Here is a 19,157-nt window from a genome sequence, read left to right on the forward strand (position 1 = left end):
CAGCTTTCATTAGGCCATTGAGCATTTCTTGCCACCCTTTCAAAATTGACAAAAAAAAAATGAGCCGGATCCTCTCCAGTGGTGTATTTTTGAAGTACTGAAGCTGGTAGCTGGTACTTGAGCATGCCGACGTACGGCAGTGGCCTCCAATAATTGGGCTTGTTGTACTTGTATGGCTTGCTGAAACGCCTGTCTATCTGCTTGCGCTTGCTGATTTTGGAGTTGCAAGGCTTGCTGGAGCAGTTGCGGTCCCTCACTCATGGTTTTGATACATTCTTCCATGGCGTTTTACAATCCCACTTCTGACACCAAAATTGTAACCTGGTATTCTGGCTATTGAAAGACTACTCGGAGACTGTAAGTAGGGTATTCTGTTTCAAGTAAAACCAGTGACTTTTATTAACTTTAAACGTTAACTTTTCTTTCTCTACAAGTAAAAGGATACGTCTTGAATTTTCACTCGGTTGCCTTGAGGAGAAGGTAACTTCAGGTAAGTCTCTCGGGTATAGTTGAATACTACAGTTCTTTTCTCATAGTCCAACTTATCTCTAGACTTCTTATACTCGGTCTCCTCTGAACTGCTCCTCCCCTATCTTCTTCTTTCTACTGTCTTTGGGTTCTCAGCTGGTCTTCCCTCTGCATTTCTTTATATCTTTGACTCTGTAGTTCTTTTGGCAGTGTAAACCCACTTAATTTCAGTACTTTCTCCTTTCTATCTTGACTCACTTCTCCTCCTTGTGATGTTTAATTTGTCTTTCCGTTCATCTTCTCAGGCTTATATTTATCTGGCCCACCTCTTTAATGTATATCCTTTCCTTCCCTTGCTTAGGAGATTTGCACGCCCCTTATTCAAATGTCACTGTTCTGGGGAAGTTGAACAGGCCCCTTGCTAATATTGCTCTGCTCCGCCAGTTATTACAGCACATTCACTGCATCTGGTCAACATATAGTGCTTTCGCCTTTTCTCCCTTTCGTATAAGTCGTTTTCATACCTTTACACAGCTGCTCCATGTGCGTTGGTTCCGTCGCCGAAATCCCTCTGCCTCTGTCTGTTTTCGGAAGACCGTCGAGTCTCTCCGCCCCCTCTCCTCAGCCGACTTCTTCACACGGTGATGCCGAGACGGGTTCGCGTCGAGTCTCTTCGCCCCTTCTCCTCAGCTGACTTCTTCACCTGACGACGTCGAGACGGGTTCGCATTGAGTCTCTCAGCCCCCTCTCTTCAGCTGACTTCTTCACCTGATGACGCCGATACTGGATCGCATTGAGGCATCCCCGCCGAGCGATCCCCGGGACTTGGGAATTCCCACGGGCAGTTCGGTTGCCTCCGTACCTTCGTCTGACGATGCACTCCTCTAGTCGGAGCGGCGCCTCCTTTCCTCCCTCTCACAGGGGCGGCCATCTCACATTCTTCGCCTCCGATAACGTTAATAAAGCGCAACGGCACCTCGCCTTCTTCAAAAACACCAATATAATAAAATAACCTTGTTTATTCGTTATCCCACAGCCGGGCTTCTTAACACGCCCATTCATAACCGTCACCTTCCAGATCCGCCTCTCCCGTTTCCTAGCAACCAGAAAAACACAACACTTGAGCTTTGTCTGTGATTGGTCAAAAAAAATTGTCACTCCACCCACCCGGGTTGACAGGATTTTCTTAACCCCTTGTTGCACTGTTTAGCCTTCTCCAGCTAGTTTCACCAGAGCCGGTGCCTGATAGGTGTTTTGTGCCGTTCTGAATGGATTCCTCACAGGTAGGAAAATAAAAACACTGCCACAAGACATTTAAAGTAGGGAGGGGAACATACATTTTTTTACATGATAATGTAGGAAAAGGTGCCACTATGTAACCCCCCCCCCCCCCAGGCACTCCACACAGATACGATGGGGTGTGCTTGAGCTAGAAAGAGAAAAAGGTAAGAAAGTCAATTTCAATGTACTATTCTTAGGAACAGTAGCTCACACAAGGTAAGGTATTTAAACCGTATGAGAAATCTAGGACACTGCACTGAGGGTGCTATGTGTCACAATACAAAATGTAGATGCCTATGGAGTTTGCTAGACTCCAAATACAGAGGAAACACATAATCCAAATAAGGTCAAAACACATTAGAGAGTGAGAAAAAAGTCTCACTCACCCCAGGGTCAAACTTAAACATTCCCAAAGTCCAGCAAAAGAGCTGGGGGTCTCGAAGGGTGAAGGGAATTAGCACAGACATGAGAATTCCTCCCGGCCTAGTGTTCATACAGTCTACAGAGCTGGAGAAAGTCCACAGGCAGCATTTGTAGGTTAACGCCAGGAAAGTATTTGTTCTACACAACAGGTGCGTACAAAGAAGCAACCAACCTCAGGGGAAACCTCCTTGAGGAGCTCAAGCCCCAGGTTCAAGACCAAGTTACCCAGGAAAGAGAAAGGGGACAGACAGACAGACCAACCGGTCTGTCTAAGACAGACCGACAGAGACAAAGAAAGACCGACAGAGACAAAGAAAGAGCTCCATAATCCTGTTATTCCAGGACACAAGACAACCCTGTAGTGGATTCCAAAAATACATATATGGATCACATATTCTGGGACTTGAACCTTGTACCAAAGACCAGCCAGACGAAGGATAGGAACCATAAACAAACAATATACCAAAGAGGATGACCCACCAGTCAGAAACTGTAGCAGCAACAAGAGGCACCATGCGGATGTAGGTCTGGGTTGATGGTATTGGTAAGGTTGCAGAACACCACGTGAATTTCTCCTATTTCTCCTCATTCTGAGTCACTGCACTTTCTTCAGCAAATTGCAGTGCCAAGATGTCCTGAAGTTTTGTCGGGAATTGTTTTTGTATTCAGTTGAAGAACAGGAATGTCAAAATATTGATCAGAAATTACCTACAACGTATTTACAGTTGGCAAATTCCTCGGAAGGGTATCTGCATAAAGTCACAAAAATGAGGACAAAGTGGTGCGCAGAGCCAGTTCATGAGAGAGATCTGAATGGTCAGCCAATCACACAGTAGGGCATGCATGTAGCCAGGCAGCCAATCGGGCTCACAGGCATTCAGGCCATTCACTCCACCCAGACACCAACAAGAAAAGATGTGGATTGGGGCAAGTACCCAGCCTTCTAGCACACTAAACTGCATGCATGCATGCATGCCAGTTTCAGGCAGCGCTGTCTCATTCATTGTGTCACACACACAGAAATCAGACACCCACAACAGAGAATGTGAGTTCACTTAAGACTCCATTCACACAGGTCCCACCCCTATGGTCTACACAGAACACACATCTGTCAAGGCTCCAGTCAGACAGGAGGCAGCCCCAGAGCCATATATATGTTATCTCCACCCAACAGCCAGTCAGGGGGAAAAGGAACAGAGACATATATGGTATTTCCTGCAAACAGCCATTCAGGAGGAAGGGAGTCAGGGCTTCCCAGGACATTGGGAAACACGGTAAAAGGCAATAGAAACCAAGAGGTCACACGGGCCCATCTTGCCTTTTAACAGGAATCCATCGATTCATATGGTAGGGCCAGTGTGTCCCAAAAACAGAGGACACTCGGAGCCACTGCCAAGCCAGCATTTAGCTGTCACCAGCTCATACCCTGCTCTGGGCAACACATGCCCAAAAACACACAGAAGGGGTACAATGATGTACCCCCACCGATGGGTGCCATAAGGGTATCCCATGGGTGTTCACCAAAAGATAAGAATGTAGAGCTGAACTGCCAGAGGTCCAGGCGGGACCAGTGTGGTAGAAAAACAGAGAAAACACACAGAGGTGTAAGGACAAGGACAGGATGTCCTGTCCCTCCATACAACATTTCCAGCAGCACACCCCACCCTCTCTTAGAATGGGTTAAACAAAGAAAGAATTTAGTACAGGTAGAAATCTAACCAAGGTGAAAGATACTGTCACAATTATTCGAAACAAACATATGGAGCAGGACTGAGAACAACCAGGAAGTTATACTTCTTGAAATAAAACTATGCTCAATTTGCTTAATTTATGTGGTATAAAGACAAATCTGCCCCCCACCCTACTCCTTTGAAAGAAACACTTGCCTTTCTTTAGGATGAGATTGTTTCTAACCAATAACAAAAACGCTCATATGTATATTGAGAGGGCAACTTTATGCATACAGCTGTACTTTGCTCAGGTCACAATCAACAGAACTATGGTCTAAAAGTTTGTGTCTGCAGTCTCCAAATGTCTGGACATATGTAACATATCTTTTCTTGTGCTATGGAGAGTGGGTACAGACTAGATGTATTTGGCTCTCATTATCTGTGTGCTTGTATTAGGAATCCTCATGCCCAGAAGAGACTGGTGCCGCTTATCCCAGGCAGATCATGGCAGCCACACTGTACTCGCTGGTATCTAGCGGCCGTCGGGAGGTTCTCCAAGTAACTTAGGGAAGATAGATATGCTATTCCCAGGACCCTCTACAAGATGGCCACCATGAAGGTTCATGTTCCCTTTCCAATATGGCCAACCACGTCACACGTTCACAGCGCCTGATCCGCAAAACGAAATGGGAAGACTAAGAAAAACACTGCGTCCTGCAAACGCCATCTCTGTTGACGCCAGACCCTCACTCCACTTACGTAATTCGCTTTTCTGTTTTTCCTGAATCCGTATGCTTTACAGTCCTGTAAGCAGAGTCGACTTGCCGCTATAGGATTAGTACCTTATCTCACAAAGAAAACGCGAGACATCTGATCCCTTGTCTGGTTCCCTGTGGATGAAGAGAGACTGGCCAGGGGTAGGATGGTGGTTAGGGCAACAGTCAGGAGTATTCAGGTAATCAGCTTTACAGTGGGGGTATCTCTATCTTCCAAGCTCTTGTTATTTATTCTTCATTACACATTGTTTGTTCCCCTTTGCAGCTCCTGCCGGAGTTGCCCAGAGTGCCCCGCCAAGAAGCACGTATCATAAGTCTCTTCTTTTTTTGGTGCGAGCCCCCTGCCTGTAGAAATCACTGGGAGTGGTCCCATTTCCCCAAAAGGAGTGGACACACATGGATTTGACAGACTGCAATACCTTGTGAATTCCTCTGAGTCATGGAAGATATAGTCAAAGAATTAGCTAATGAATGCCCTAAAATAATTGCAGACATAAGTCGCATCTTCTATTCAAGAAAATGAATTACTGTTTCAAACAACGACAGTGCTACAAGACTGGGCAGAGTCTTAGTCTAGCAAAAGCCTGATTATGGAAACCCCTGAGGAATCAGGAGGGGTTCCTGCAGGACCTTCCAGGTCATCAGTAGCACGCCCAATACTAACACCAGCTACCCTACAGCTTCCGGCTACTGGCCCCAATATACCTTCCCCACCCATGCCCACTAACTATAGTGGGAGACTCTTGAGAATTTAGGGCTTTACAGACTGAATGTTGGATCCATTTCTTAAATAGACCTACTCTCTATGCTTCAGATCACGCTAGAGTTGCATTCCTACTTCTCAAACTAGAGACAAGCCCCTTGGCATGGGTGACTCCATATGTAGACACTAAATGATAGAATACTTCAAAAAAGGAAAAAACGAAAGAAAACCTTTAAAAACGCACACATTTGAATCCTTTTGGTCCCATCCTGCTGCTGCACCAAGGTCTACCGCACAGGAACAGTCCTAGTTCAAGGCCCTCAGGCCAACCTCCTTCTCTTTGACCGGATCCTGCCTTCTCTCATCAATTTCCTTCCTTCCCCTGCCTCTCCCTTCTACCCACTCTGCTTCTCTTCTTACAGAAGCCCCACACCCCGACACTCCACCTCACCAAATCTTCAAAGGCAGCGATCGTCATGCTCAGTCATCAAACTTTCGGCTGACATCAGACTTCTCCTTGAAGACACTGACTTGGACATACTTGCACTCACTGAAACCTGGTTCAATGCCAGCTCAGGTACTCCCTTTGTATCACTTCTACCAGATGGCTTCAAGATCACCTTAAAGCCCCGACCCCACCATCCTGGCGGTGGGGTTGTCGTAATCTTCCCAGAGTGGATTCCAATTTCCATCCTACCCACTCAGCCCAATTTGTCTTTTGAGAGCCTATTCTGCAAACTGGTCATTGCTCCTTTCTACTCCTTGACCATTGCTACCATCTACCGGCCCCATGGCACTTCTTCTCTGTTCCTCTCCGAGTGGGCAGACTTCTGTTCCTCCCTACTCGCTACCACTTCCAACCTGCTACTACTAGGTGACTTCAAAATCTACCTAGACTCCAGCTGCACAGCAACCACCCTCGACTGACCTCTGCTCCTCCCTATCCCTCCTTCCCTCTGACCCTACCCATTCTGCTGGACACACGCTAGATGCCATCATCCACTCCAAACCCACTCTCTATACTCCCCCCCCCCCCCCCCCCACACCCCCACTCCTGGTCTATCCAATCTCTCCTCATCTGGGTCCCTAAGGCCCAATGACAACTCCTCAAAGCGCTGGCAACTTTGTTCAAGTACATCCATCCGATGAAACTAAGGTCAGCTGCTGCCTTCTCTTCCACCTTCATTGCCCCTTGCCCACCCAACACAGACTCTACCCTCAGCAACCTCCATCTGTCCATTACCAACACCCTTGCCCCAGTCATGGGGATCCGCCTGAAACCTGCCTCCAATCACAACACCTGGTACGACTCACTTGCAGAACGAAAATTTAAGTGCAGGGCTGCTAAAAGTGGTACACTACAGGCTCACCCTCTGACAAACTCACCTGCCGACTGACCCAGAGACACTACAGACTCCCCCCATCCATGCCAAAAAAAAAAAAAAAGCCCACATTCAGGTGAGAGCGTCCAATAACACTTCAGAATCTGCAGGGAACTGGTCAACCCGTCCCCAGTATCTTCTGCCCCTACTTCTTCCCAGGCTCTTTGCAATGCACTCGCCTCTCACTTCAATAAAAAAAAATTAAAAAAATAAATAGATAAAACGACATATTGAACAGCCTTGTCACGCACACTTCTAACCTAACCCTCCCTGCACTGATCCCCCCTCTACCACTCACCCTCCTCCTTCGCTCCTGTCTCCCCCGAAGAAATCATCAGAGTTGTCAACTCAAAGGTCTCTTCTAAACAGGTTGCCCCATGCTCCTCCAGAACCATCAAGGACAACATCTCTCTCGCTGATCTCTGCAACCACTCCTTTGCTACTGGTTCTTTTCCATCCTGCTGCAAGCACTCCCTTGTGTGCCCCCTCCTTAAAAAACCCTCTGCAGACCCTTCCTGCCCAGCCAACTAGAGCCCCATTTCCACCACCCCCTTCCTGGGGAAACTGCTCAAGAACTTGGCCCATTGTCAAGACGTCCCACTTTCAGCTCTTCCTTCTCAAAAGGAACTCTGCCCTTACTCACCTTCCACCAGAGACTCAACGTTACCCGTGCTCAGATTCTCTCCGGGTTAGACTATTGCAATAGCCTCCTCCTTGATCTTCCTTCGTCCACCCTGCGACTCCTCCAGCTAACCCAGAATAGGGCAGCGAGACTTAGCCCAGGGACAGTATCTCTCTTGCCCTACAAAGCCTTCACTGGCTCCCGGTCTCAGCACGGATTAAATTCAAATCCCTCTGATCAAAGGCTATCTGGGGCAGGGACCAATCTATCTTCAACGCTTCCTGACCAAATACTCCCTTCTAAACTCCTGCATTCCTCTTGCACCAACACCATACGCGTGAAGCAGTTTGCTAAACAGAGCTGGTGGTCGGCCACTGTCCTCGGCGGGCTCCCTCAGTGTCGTGAGCAGGACCTCCTAAAGTTCTGAAAAAGCCTCAAGACCTTTCTCTTTTCTACTTCCTTCTCCTCCCTGCTAATCATACAGTAGCGCGATTGATGTGCAGGGCCCTTATGTATCCTAAGGGACCCGACAACCCCCTCACATCTCTCATTCCAGCTGCTGCCTATTTACTGCACTTACTTAGGTTCACCCTCCCCACAGGAGGTTGAACTTAAGTTCTTCTCTTTTAGCACTCACCCCGAGCACTTCGCCATGAGGAGCACAGCACCCATCCCCTTACCCACTCTTCCCCCTGCATGTTCTGAACACTCACAAAGCATTGTAGGTTCATCTCCCCTCCGTTATTCTCATTATTTGTTTGTACTATTAATGCTATTATTCATCTTCTTGTAATTCATTATCTACCTTCCTCTGTCGTCACTGTTCCCAAATTGTATAAGCGCCTAACAAATGACTACAGTCTTTTCTCTGGCTTTTTCTGATATGTTTGCTAGGCAATATGCCACCCCGACCATGCACAGCAGAGATAAGGTAAGGGAATAAAGATCTACTCTCCTATATTGCAGAATTCCGTAACCTTGCGGCGCAAACATTGCGGACAGGAACTTACCATCTTCTATAGAGGATTAAAAGATGATCTCAAAGACGCTTTGAGCCAGGTAGTGGTATCCCCTGAACGTTAAGTTTCTCTAGTCTTAACTATCGACCAATGTAGGTGGAGAAGCGAATTTAGAAGATACACCCAGAGCCCCTTTATCCTCAGACCCTCAACCAATGCAATTGGGTAGCATAAGAGGGCCAATCACTCTCAAAGAAAGAAGAAAACAGAAATTGAATCTATTCTATTTTTGTGGGGACAATGGACATACTGAATATCAGTGTAAACTTAAGCCTACAGGGAGGTTGGGAAACAAAACCGCTCGTTAGAAGGGAGGAATAATAAACTGAGCCTTAACACCATTGTTCCTCAAACTGTAAATCTGCATTCCCATGACTGTAGCTGAAAAGGATTCTCGGCCTTAGTAGATAGTGGGGTTACCAGCTATTTTATGGATCTAACTTTTGATCAACAACAACAGACCATGTTTATCCCCAAAGCGGTTAACGAACCTATAATTTCTGTAGATGGGTCCATCTTTCTGGTCCCATCCTCCATCTTGCCATGTTGCGACAAATCCTTGTATGACGTCTTCTCTCTCCGAGGTGGAGCACCTTCGCCATGAGGCCGCCACCCAATAGTCCCCCTGGGGGTGATACGGAGCGGGTGGATCTCATGGGGAGGGATTCCCCTTAGGGACGAACATCATAAGGGAATGCAGTATTTCCCAACTTTAGCACATCCTCATTTAACCCTTCTCCCTGCCCCTTTACCTCACTTACCTACCACACTCCCTCATGCTTGCAAGGTTGAATACTCAATTTCCTTAGAAAGTACTGGGATGATTATACTCCTCGTTTACACAGATAGCAATAAGCAAAATGTCCGACAAAGAAGGTCCCACGGGCCCGCTTCAACATATCGAAGCTGCCCATTACACAACCATGTGATGTATACTGTTTGTACCACAGAAGAAACTGACCCCACAAAAGAATTGCTCAGCATCATGGGCAGATTTGATGTGCTTGCTTCTCAATCAAAATGTATTAGATTCACACTGTGGTGCTGGACCTTTAAGGGTTTCAGCACGCTGCTGTCGCGTGCACTTTAAATAAAACGGGTGTTCCCGGCTGCCGCAGAGCGACCGGGGAGCCCAAAGCGAACACACCAGTGTCCGACTGCGTCTGTGGGCGGGAGGGGGCTCACGTGGACAGATGTGCGCTGAAGACCTGCAACAGTGGTGACGAGGTCTGATTTAACACCCGGGCACGGCAGTCACTAGGCGGTGAATCTCTTCTCATTGGGGCCTGTTTTTCACTGTTTACATGCCGCAGAAAGGCTACGGACGATGCTGTTCGGCGGCCATTTAGGTGATTAGGCCTGGGATGGTCGCGGCCCTGTAAAAGGGTGCCTGTGCGCCATCCAGCCTTACTTTTTGGACACATTTGCAGCAGGCAGCTGTTACTGCACGTCAGAAGTCATTTTGGTGATTTTGAAGTGCATTTTTCGTCAAGTTGAGGAGCTAGGGGAGGCCTGCTGTTCCCTTGGGCCCACCCGGCTCAGTTTCTGGAGTCAACGTGGTGACTCATTTCTCCTGTGGCAATTCAATCTGCCCTGCCTGGACTTTGGACTGGGATACATGTCTGATGCCCCCAGTTTGTGTTTCTTTTGGACATTTTGGGGGTGAAGTGGACAGAATCATGCTCTGCCATCTGTGGGGGTGTGGAAGGTGCCCTGCTACGCCTGGAAGGTTGGTCCATCATTACAGCAAGGGCATTGTGAGAGGTGAGTTGCGGCCCCATCTTTAAACTGGGTGGGGTGCCTGTGCGCTCACTGCCATGCGTGATCCCAACAACCAAGCAGCACCTGCAGTGGCGCCCCCGGGGCCCCAGCCTCTGCCCCGGATGAGACGACCAAGGGCGCTGCAGCCATGCCTGAGCCACCATGGAAACAAAGGAGGACAGTTAGCTTGTTATACTGCTGTATTCTGCCGGGCCTGCTGTACATGAGGTTTTTCAATCTCTTCAGACCGCTGACAACTAACACGATGCAGAGAAGGCTGCTTTACACAATTTCCTGCCGTTGGCGAACGTGGACTATGAACGTTTTGTGATGAGATCTACTCGCCAAAAAGACGAGACGCTGCACAACTTCAATGGTCGCCTGCGCCGGCTGGCTGTGTCATGCGCCTGGGACAACCCTGACAATGATCTGGGACCGGCTTATCCAGGGGAGTGCATCAGGCAAGCTCTGCAAGCAGGTTATGCGGGAGCCCAGCATCACCTTGATTCGCATCCTGGAGTTGGGTTGGTGCCAGGAAATATCTGAAGTTAGAGCACCTGGAAGAGGCGTGTGCCATAGGCCATGGCACAGGTGGCAGGGATGCCAGGAGGCCCAGAGGCAACCTACGTGACCATGGCAACAGGTCGGGGGACTCATGTCTAAAATATGGGTATGACTTGCCTCACCCAGCGGAGTGCCCAGCGGTGGGGAAAACGGGTGGCCGATGTGGGTTGGCAGACTACTATGGCCGCATGTGCAGGGCCCCACTGCCACTGGTGGTTCCACGAGGTCCAGTCAGAGCCAGATTTTTTCACCAGTCACGCCCGCACAACTTTGCCCAGGTGGATCAGGGAGAAGAGGGTGCCCAGCTGGAAGGGGATGAAGAGGAGAATGTCTTCTTCATGTACAGTGTGGGTGTCCTGCGCTCCAAGAACAGGCGCCAACCTAGATGTGGTCACAGTGAATGAGTCATCAGTTCCTGTACTAGTAGATACTGGAGCCTCTGAACGTCATGGCAAGAGACCATTAGGACGCTATGGAGTGTCCCCCAAAGCTGGTCACTCCCAAGACGCGTATATTCACGTTTGGAGGGGAGCAACCGATTCCACTCGATAGGGCCTTCATGGCTGATGTGGGGCACGGGGATTCCCTCGTAAGAGCATGCTTCTACGTCACAACGTTGAGCAGCAACACCCTGCTGAGCTGTGAGCTGTGCTGCTGTGGAGGCGCTGGGGACCGTCAACTTTGCATACTCTGTGTATGTGGAAGACATCCAAATGTTGCTTGACAAGTACTCCCGCCTGTTTGAAGGGATTGGGTGAAGCAGGTGACCCCGTAAGATTACACATAGACTAGTCGATTAAGCCAATTGCTCTGAAACACTGACGTGCGCCATTCCACCTGCGGGACTTGGTCGACCACGAGCTGGACAATCTGGTCAGCCTTGACATCATTGAAAAGGTGGAGGGCTCGACTCCTTGGGTTTCCCTAATTGTATATTGCCAGAAAGCCGAAGCAGCCGGACTCAGTCAGGATATGTGTAGACATGCAGCTCCTCAACAAAGCCATCAAAAGGGAACAACACTTGACGCCTACCATTCATACATCATCACATAGCCCGTTTCTTAGTTGGACCCAAGGCCTGGATACAACCAGGTGGTGCTGCACCCCGAATCGCGGTACATCACCACGTTCACCACTCATCGTGGCTTGTACCGCTACAAAAGACTGAGCTTCGGGGTGTCGTCCGCAGCTGAGGTGTTTCAGAACATCATCCGCGGGGCCCTCGCTGACCCGGATGGCGTCCTCAATATAAGTGACAGCATTTTAGCCTTTGCTAAATCGGAGGCGGGGCACCTGAACAAGCTGGCCAAAACATTTGAGCGGCTCCAGTAGCTTGGCTTAACCCCTCAGTGCGACAAGTGGGAGTTCCTCAAAAACACTATCGAATTCTTAGGGTTCGTGTTTAAGGAAGGGGGTGCGTTACCTGACCCGAAGGAGGTAAAAGACATAATGGAACCATGACCGCCTGAGAACGTATCAGTACGTAAGTTCAGTGCTTTCTCGGGATGGTCACCTACTGTAGCCGTTTCATCAAGAACTTGGCCATGCAGTCGGAGCTACTGCGAGCCCCGACCAAGAAGGATGTTACCGGTCAGTGGGGGCTGCTGGAGCAGGCTGCATTCGAAGACATTAAGAGTGCCCCGACGGCTGAGGATACTATGGCCTTCTTTGACCCTGCACTGCAATCGGAGATCGTGGTTGATGCCAGCCCTTTTGGTCTGGGGCGGTGCTCACACAGGTTGACGCAAATTTGGGTGTCCGTCCAGTGGCATATGCCAGCAAGGCCCTCTTGGAACCCGAACAGAGATGTTCCGAAATTGAGCAGGAGGCATTGGCAGTCCTATGGAGCTGCCAACACTTTAGGCTGTACGTACTGGGGAGACCGGTGACGGTGGTCACTGACCACAAGCCTCTGCTGTCCATCCTGCAGACTCTATGGGAGAATTCTCATAAATGTGCCAATTCCCCTTCACCTTAGAGAGCCGCAGCAACTTTGCTGGATTTTGAGGACAATTCTTTTACCTGGAGAGATTGCGACCCTTTTTCCCCCAATCTCTCATGTGTTTTGAAATGTGTTCTACTCTTGTGTTTTCTTTGGTTATGGGGTCTAAACAACTCCATAGGCATCATCTTTTCATTTGTCTCACAGCACCCTCAGTGCAGTGGCACAGGGAAACCTTTTTAGGCTTTCCCAAGGTTTAAATTCCTTCTCTGGAATAAACTACTGTAGTTTCCAAGAGTAAGTAAAGTGAAATTGACTTAGCAGTCTTTTTAAATTCATAGACCCAGCACACCATATCTTACAATAGAGTGCTGGAGGGGGTTACTTAGTATCCACTACGTCTAGATACTCATGTAGCAGTCAAATACTACCCTTTACTCAGAATGGCTGGTGGCAGTGGTTTTACAACGAACTACCATGATTTTTCCCCACCGTGAACACCGGTAGCGTTAAATCGCGAGAGCCATGTTCTTCAAGATGGCGTCTGAGCCTCCTTTGTTTAAACAGGTACCGGTCTTTTTTCGCCATTTCTTTTTGGAAAGGTCCTTCTAGAGTTTGTCTCTGCGTGTCAAACTAGGTTTGGTCCCTTTGTTCCTTCACCGGGCTTCAGGAGTGAAGACCGCCTCTGGCGCCCAGGTGTCTGGGGGTGGGCAGGAAGTGAGGGAGGTGCCCGAAACTCCCTGTGCTTAGTCTCTAGGAGAACCAAATGCACTCTGTGGTGATTGGCTGGCTGACTGTCCGGCAAGGACAGCCACCCTGCTGGGTGAGTGACAGCTATGCTGGAATTAATGGGAGAGAACTGAATAAAAGGCAAGTCTCTTGCCTTGGAAGGCAGAGTCGACCACTCAAACGAAAGAACCGAAGACTAGCTTGAAGAGGACGGCTACTGCAACTCCTGGAGCATTGATTTTCCCGGTGAAGCCCTGCTGCGCGGCCGAATCGCCAAGTTCATCTCGACAGGGATGCCCAGCGAGGACTACTTCTCCCTTTCAGTTGGTGGGACCAATCAAGCCACCGGGATACCAATCTTGGAGATGGTTGTATTTTCCTCCGAGTGCTGCAGGAAAACTGAATAACCAGGGAGAGGCACACCAGCTTGTGTGCTTGACTACAGCTACCGGAATTGAAGATTTGACAGCTTTTTGACCAGTCCCAGTGCAGGAGTCCCCTGACGTCCTCCCTCTTGTCCCCACGACTGAGGCCCAGAACAGCGATATCTGCAAGCAACAGAGGTTATCAGCTACATCTTTTTCTTCATTTGTAAAGGTACTGTAAAATCAGACAGAGTACTTACCTCTCGTGGTGAAAGTGCTCGAAACTTTCCCAACTCACAGGCCTAATCAGCTTGTGACCCAACATATGATTCTTCTTGCTACAAACTATTCCTAATAACGTATGCAGAGACTTTTCTGTTTTACTAATAGAACTGCTTTATCCTATCCAAGACTTTAGCCCATTGACTTTGGCCTAGCCTATTGAATTGAATTCTGGTGAACGCTAAATATTTGCACTGTCTAAGAATAATTGTAACCTTTCATGTTCTAATAATCTTTGCCTTTACTCCGCTTGAAAAGTATTTCTGAAATAGTGTTGAAGTGTATTTGGGTGTGATTTATAATTGCATCCTTCTTATGAATGTTTTATAACTGACTGACAGATACATTAATAAGTATTTATCAAAGAAACCTTGAGTGTAAGAGTTTATTTGAACACTGGTGATTGTAGACCTCTGTGTAACATCATTACTGCTCACATAACCCTCTTGAGATAAGCCTGGCTGCTCAGCTCTGCTACCAAAACTGTGTAGTACAGACTTATATTCAAAGGTTGGTTTTGCTTACACCTGTAGTCCTAATTGTGTGTAGAGGTTCCAAAGGGTACTGCATACAAACTTTGCCTAACACTTGTAGAGTTCTGCTTTACTTTAGTTCAAATAGTAACCTTCACAAGGCTAAGCACCACTAGAAAAGCAAGTGTATCATGCCTGATATGGATAACTTCAGACGGGAAGCCCTGATCATTTCAACAGTAGATCAACTGAAGGAAATATGTAAGGTCAGGAATCTCCCTGTTAAAGGAAAGAAAAATTAATTGATTGAAAGATTGTTGAATCATCAAAGTCTGAGTAGTAGAGCTGTCACACCTACTCCATCAGAAAATGATGAGGATGATTATGATTCAGAGTCTAACTCTACTGTTATTGAGGAGTCAGAAAAGTTAGAGGAATCTCAGGATGTGAGCCCCTCTTTACCTCAACAAGCTCTTAGGGCTCATCCTTTAGACACAGGGACCCTACCAGGTACAGTACTGAGTCCAGAATGTGTCTCTCTCTTGAAAATATGAGACTTGAGTTAGAGTTCAAAAGGCTCCAAATGGAAACTGAAAGCAAACATCAAGAACTCAAACTAAGGGAAATGGAAATGCAACATGCTCTCGAAATGAAGAAATTGTCTCTTGAAAAGGTTTCTATCCCAGAGTCTTCTAGTTCTTTCGGTCCTAAGAGACTTTGCATGCCTAAGGACGCTGCGAGTATGCATGAGGTGAAGATTAATATTTTGGATTGTTTGGGTGCTTTTGAGTATAACTACCAGATTCAGAGTTTCACAGGGAAATCAGTCGTTTCATTGGCTTTTTTCTAGGCTCCCCCAGGTTGCAAATGATGCTGTAATGGAGGTGGGGGAACTTGAAAGATTGGAGTAAAAAATGTGAAGCTAGATTTGGGAAAACTCCTTCCCAGTACCTTAAGAGGTTTAGGACCCTCAAAAAGAATGATGGTACCCCTTGGGCTACCTGGGTATGTGCACGTTTGAGAAACTTAGATGGTTGGGTAAAGGGTTATAGAGTTAACACCTTTGAAGGAATGAGGAATCTGATTATGTTGGAATCTATTTTTGATGCCTGCTCTCCTGCGCTGAGACAGCACTTGGCTGACACTACAGAGATTGATCCCAAGAAGATAGCAAATGCTGCTGACTTGTGGGTTGCCAACATGGCTACTCACAAGGATTCTGGGGAAACTCAGAAAAAGGATGAAGGGAAGCAGCCAAAGAAAGATGGTAAAGAGAATTCTAATTCCTCCATTCCAAAAGAGGGCCCCAAATATAAAACGGGTAATCCAAAAGGGAAACTAATCAGTCTAGTGATACCTCTGGTGCCAAACCAGAGGGAGGTTAACAGAAGCCCCCATTTCTCAAAACATTTGGAAAATGTTATGCTTGTGGGTCAACTGACCATGTGAAAGGGGATCCCAGATGCAAGGGTAGACCTACAGGGGCCCACACTGCCTCCTTAGGCTTTACTCCAGAGGAAGATGTATATATGGCAAGTGGAAACTTTCAACTAATGGCTAAAGACCCCATTGGAGTCTCTGCCAGTGTTTCGTTAGTGTCACTGGGTCTGTGGGAATAGCAGAATTTAGATGTCTATAATTCTATTCCAGATAACACAAAATAATATTACAAGGACAGTGTACTTGTAAATCCATTAGAGACACTGGGGCCAGCATTACACTGGTGGATGAAACCTTTTTCAAACCCGAGGATGTTGCTAAGGCACCCAAAGGCCTCACTAAACTTGCTGGAGGCCCTGTCCAAATGCTTTCAAGACTACCAGCTCTCATGCAGTGCAACAATACGACTGTAAGAATACCTGTCAGTGTACAAAGTGCGGTGCCTGGGAGAGTCCTGCTGGGAAATGAATTAAAGACTCAGAGTTGTATCAAGCACCCCCAGGCCTCCAGGTAAAAGGAAACAGGAGTAGACAAGGAAGGCCAGAGAGATCACCCTAAATGACTCAAGAGGTTGTTACAGGAGAAACTTAACACCCAGTCCACAGGAAATGCCAACTTCTACTTCCAGGACAAAGAGGAAACCCAAGGTCTCAGGAAACAAGAAAGATAGCACTCCTGTGCATCCAACTAGGACATCCCCGAGAGGACTGTCCAAAGTCACACCTGTGACTACACCACCAGCTGAGGCAGAGTGTGAGAAACAACCAGGAGGGGATGAATCAGCTGCTGAGGAAAAGAGCTGGAAGACCTTCCCCCCTGTTGGGGATCTGGATCCTAAAGACCAACCTGAGCTGCAGCCTTCACTTGGCAGAAGGTGGCCCCTGTAGGGCAAACTTCAGCAGAGGTCAAAGAGTGTCCGACTCTTGAAGGGCTTCGCCAACAGGCAGCTTACCAGCTGGACAGGCAAGAGCCAGGGAAGCATAGGTTGTACTGGGAGGATGGACTCTTCTACAGTGAACCTACTGAGTCTATCCCAGGGGACTGCAGAAGACTTAGTGCCTCAGGAGATAAGACACCAGTTTCTACAGTTAGCCTATCAGATTCCTTTGGCTGGTCACTTAAGCTTTAAGAAGACCAAGGAAATGCTTTCTCTGTATTTCTACTGGCCTAAATTGGAGTCTGATGTAGATCAATTCTGTAGAAGCTGTCACACTTGTCAGATATCTGGCAAGAGTGGAGCCAGGAATGTGGCACGTTCCCCTGTGGTGGGAGTTCCTTTTGAGAGGGTAGGAAATCAACATTGTTGGTCCCTTAGATCCTCCTACATCTTCAAGCATCCGATTTATATTAGTTGTAGTAGACCATGCTACTAGGTATCCTTAAGCTATACCTATGCAGAGAGTTACTGCTCAGGCTGCGCCAGAAGTTCTGGTTTCCAGAGAGGCGGGTGGAAGAGTTTCTCGCAACATGTGTGGGGTGTCAGGCAGCGTCACCAGCCCAAAAGGAGCTTGCCATAGACGATGCCGCGTGGCACAAGACCGTGGGAGGTAGTCCATGTGGACTTTGGCTCCACTACCTGGGACACACACTTCTGTGGTCTTTGTGGACGAGTGGTCTGGAGATCAGAGTCTGTGGCATTTGAGAATGTGATGTGGCAGTCGAGAAAATCTTTGCCACTCACCCTTCCAAGGTGAGAGCTTTGCCAAACTGATGGAGGACTATGGAAAGATCACTCCGTTGTGGCCAATGGCAAGGCAGAGCGGATGAGGACCCTCAACAAAGTGTTCCGCATCGCCTAGGAACAAGGCCAGTGTTTCAAAAAAGGGCGCTGTATCAGTTTCTGCGTGAATAACGGGCCAACCCGCACACTTCCACAGGGGTGGCGCCTGAAGAAGCACTGTTCAAGCGGTGTCCCCGAGGACTGTTACTCGAGACGGGGAGAAGGAATCCCGCTGTGATCGATGATCAGCAGCTGGAAAGGGAAAGAAGGCAAAGAACTTAACAGGAGAATCTTCGGAGGGGCTCAGGCCTCAGCAGTTTGCCCCCGGCCATGAGGCGTTGGTAAGGAACCGGCACCCCCATAGGAAGTTGTCATTAACATACGAGCCGGGGATGATGGACGTGGTGGCTGTGAAGGTGGTGGATGGTGACGGCCTCGGATGTAACTGCGTCCGACACTCGCAATGCCAGCTTCTTCAAGAGGCTGGGGGAACCCCGGGCTGAGGCGGCCCAAAGCAGGGACATGATGGAGTTTCCAGATAGGGTGGGGGTGTGGCTCCACCATCCTGCTCGGGAGACTACCAGCGAGGCAGTCCCAATCCGGGAGGTCGGCAGGAGGTACCCCCTGAGGACAGGGCATGAACCTGCTCACCTCACTATGTGCTGGAGCACTGAACTGGGAGCAACACCAGGGGACCCGACAGTTTGTGCAGGGATCCGGGGTGGATGCCATTAAAGGGGTTTTTGTGGGTTTGGTTTGAAGTGTGTTATGTGTATTGAGTAAAGTAGTGATCCTTTGTTCATTGTTTTCATTATGAAAAAGGAGGAGTGTGGTGCTGCCTCTTAAGGGTTTCAGCATGCTGCAGAGTGACGTTATACTCCGCTGCGTGCCCTACAAATAAAAGGGGCTCACGGGGATACCCATGTCCGCTGAAGATCTGCAAAACACACCACGAACAATGTTTCACACATGCACGCTTACTACCAGAATCATACACGTGCCCATAATCCCCACCCCCTTTTAGGACAAGATATGGGTAAATGCACGGTCTGGCATGGAAAAACTTAATGCAGAAACAACCAAAGCCTCATATATAGTTGAGCAGCCATCTAGTCCAAATTGGTACGTGTTGCTTGAAATGTGTATACTTTTTTGCTAGGGAGAGTACAGGGACTAATGAAAAGAGCAGAGCTGATCTTCCATTCCTCGCTCAGAGGGGGTTCTTGCTGAATAACGGACATATTTCACATTTAGAATAATGGGTTATTCTTATGTTCCCACAATGCCCTTTCCTTTCATGCAAATATTGAGGCTTGTGTTCTATGAAAAGCTAGCGAGTTGCGTGGCATGCGGCCACGCCCCTTCCTCCAGTACGTTTTCAGCTCTGGTCGCTTTCATGGGTCAAAACCACCGACACCAACAACCAGTTTAATAGTTTCAGTAGTGTGTTACTTATTCCTACTAAAACAAGCGTCGATTCAATGCAAATCAATTTCCAAACGCAATTTTAACTATTTCCCTTACTTCTACCCACACG

General features: G+C 48.1%; 1 protein-coding gene across 1 annotated transcript in view; it reads right to left on the reverse strand.

The window, feature by feature from the left end:
• The window catches only part of LYAR (Ly1 antibody reactive), a 110,991-nt gene that overhangs the window by 91,351 nt on the left and 483 nt on the right, over positions 1–19,157 (reverse strand). The gene's annotated exons all lie outside the window — the stretch shown is intronic.

Source organism: Ambystoma mexicanum, chromosome 6q (genome assembly GCF_040938575.1).
Source record: "Ambystoma mexicanum isolate Mex_15411 chromosome 6q, UKY_AmexF1_1, whole genome shotgun sequence".
Lineage (NCBI taxonomy): Eukaryota > Metazoa > Chordata > Amphibia > Caudata > Ambystomatidae > Ambystoma > Ambystoma mexicanum.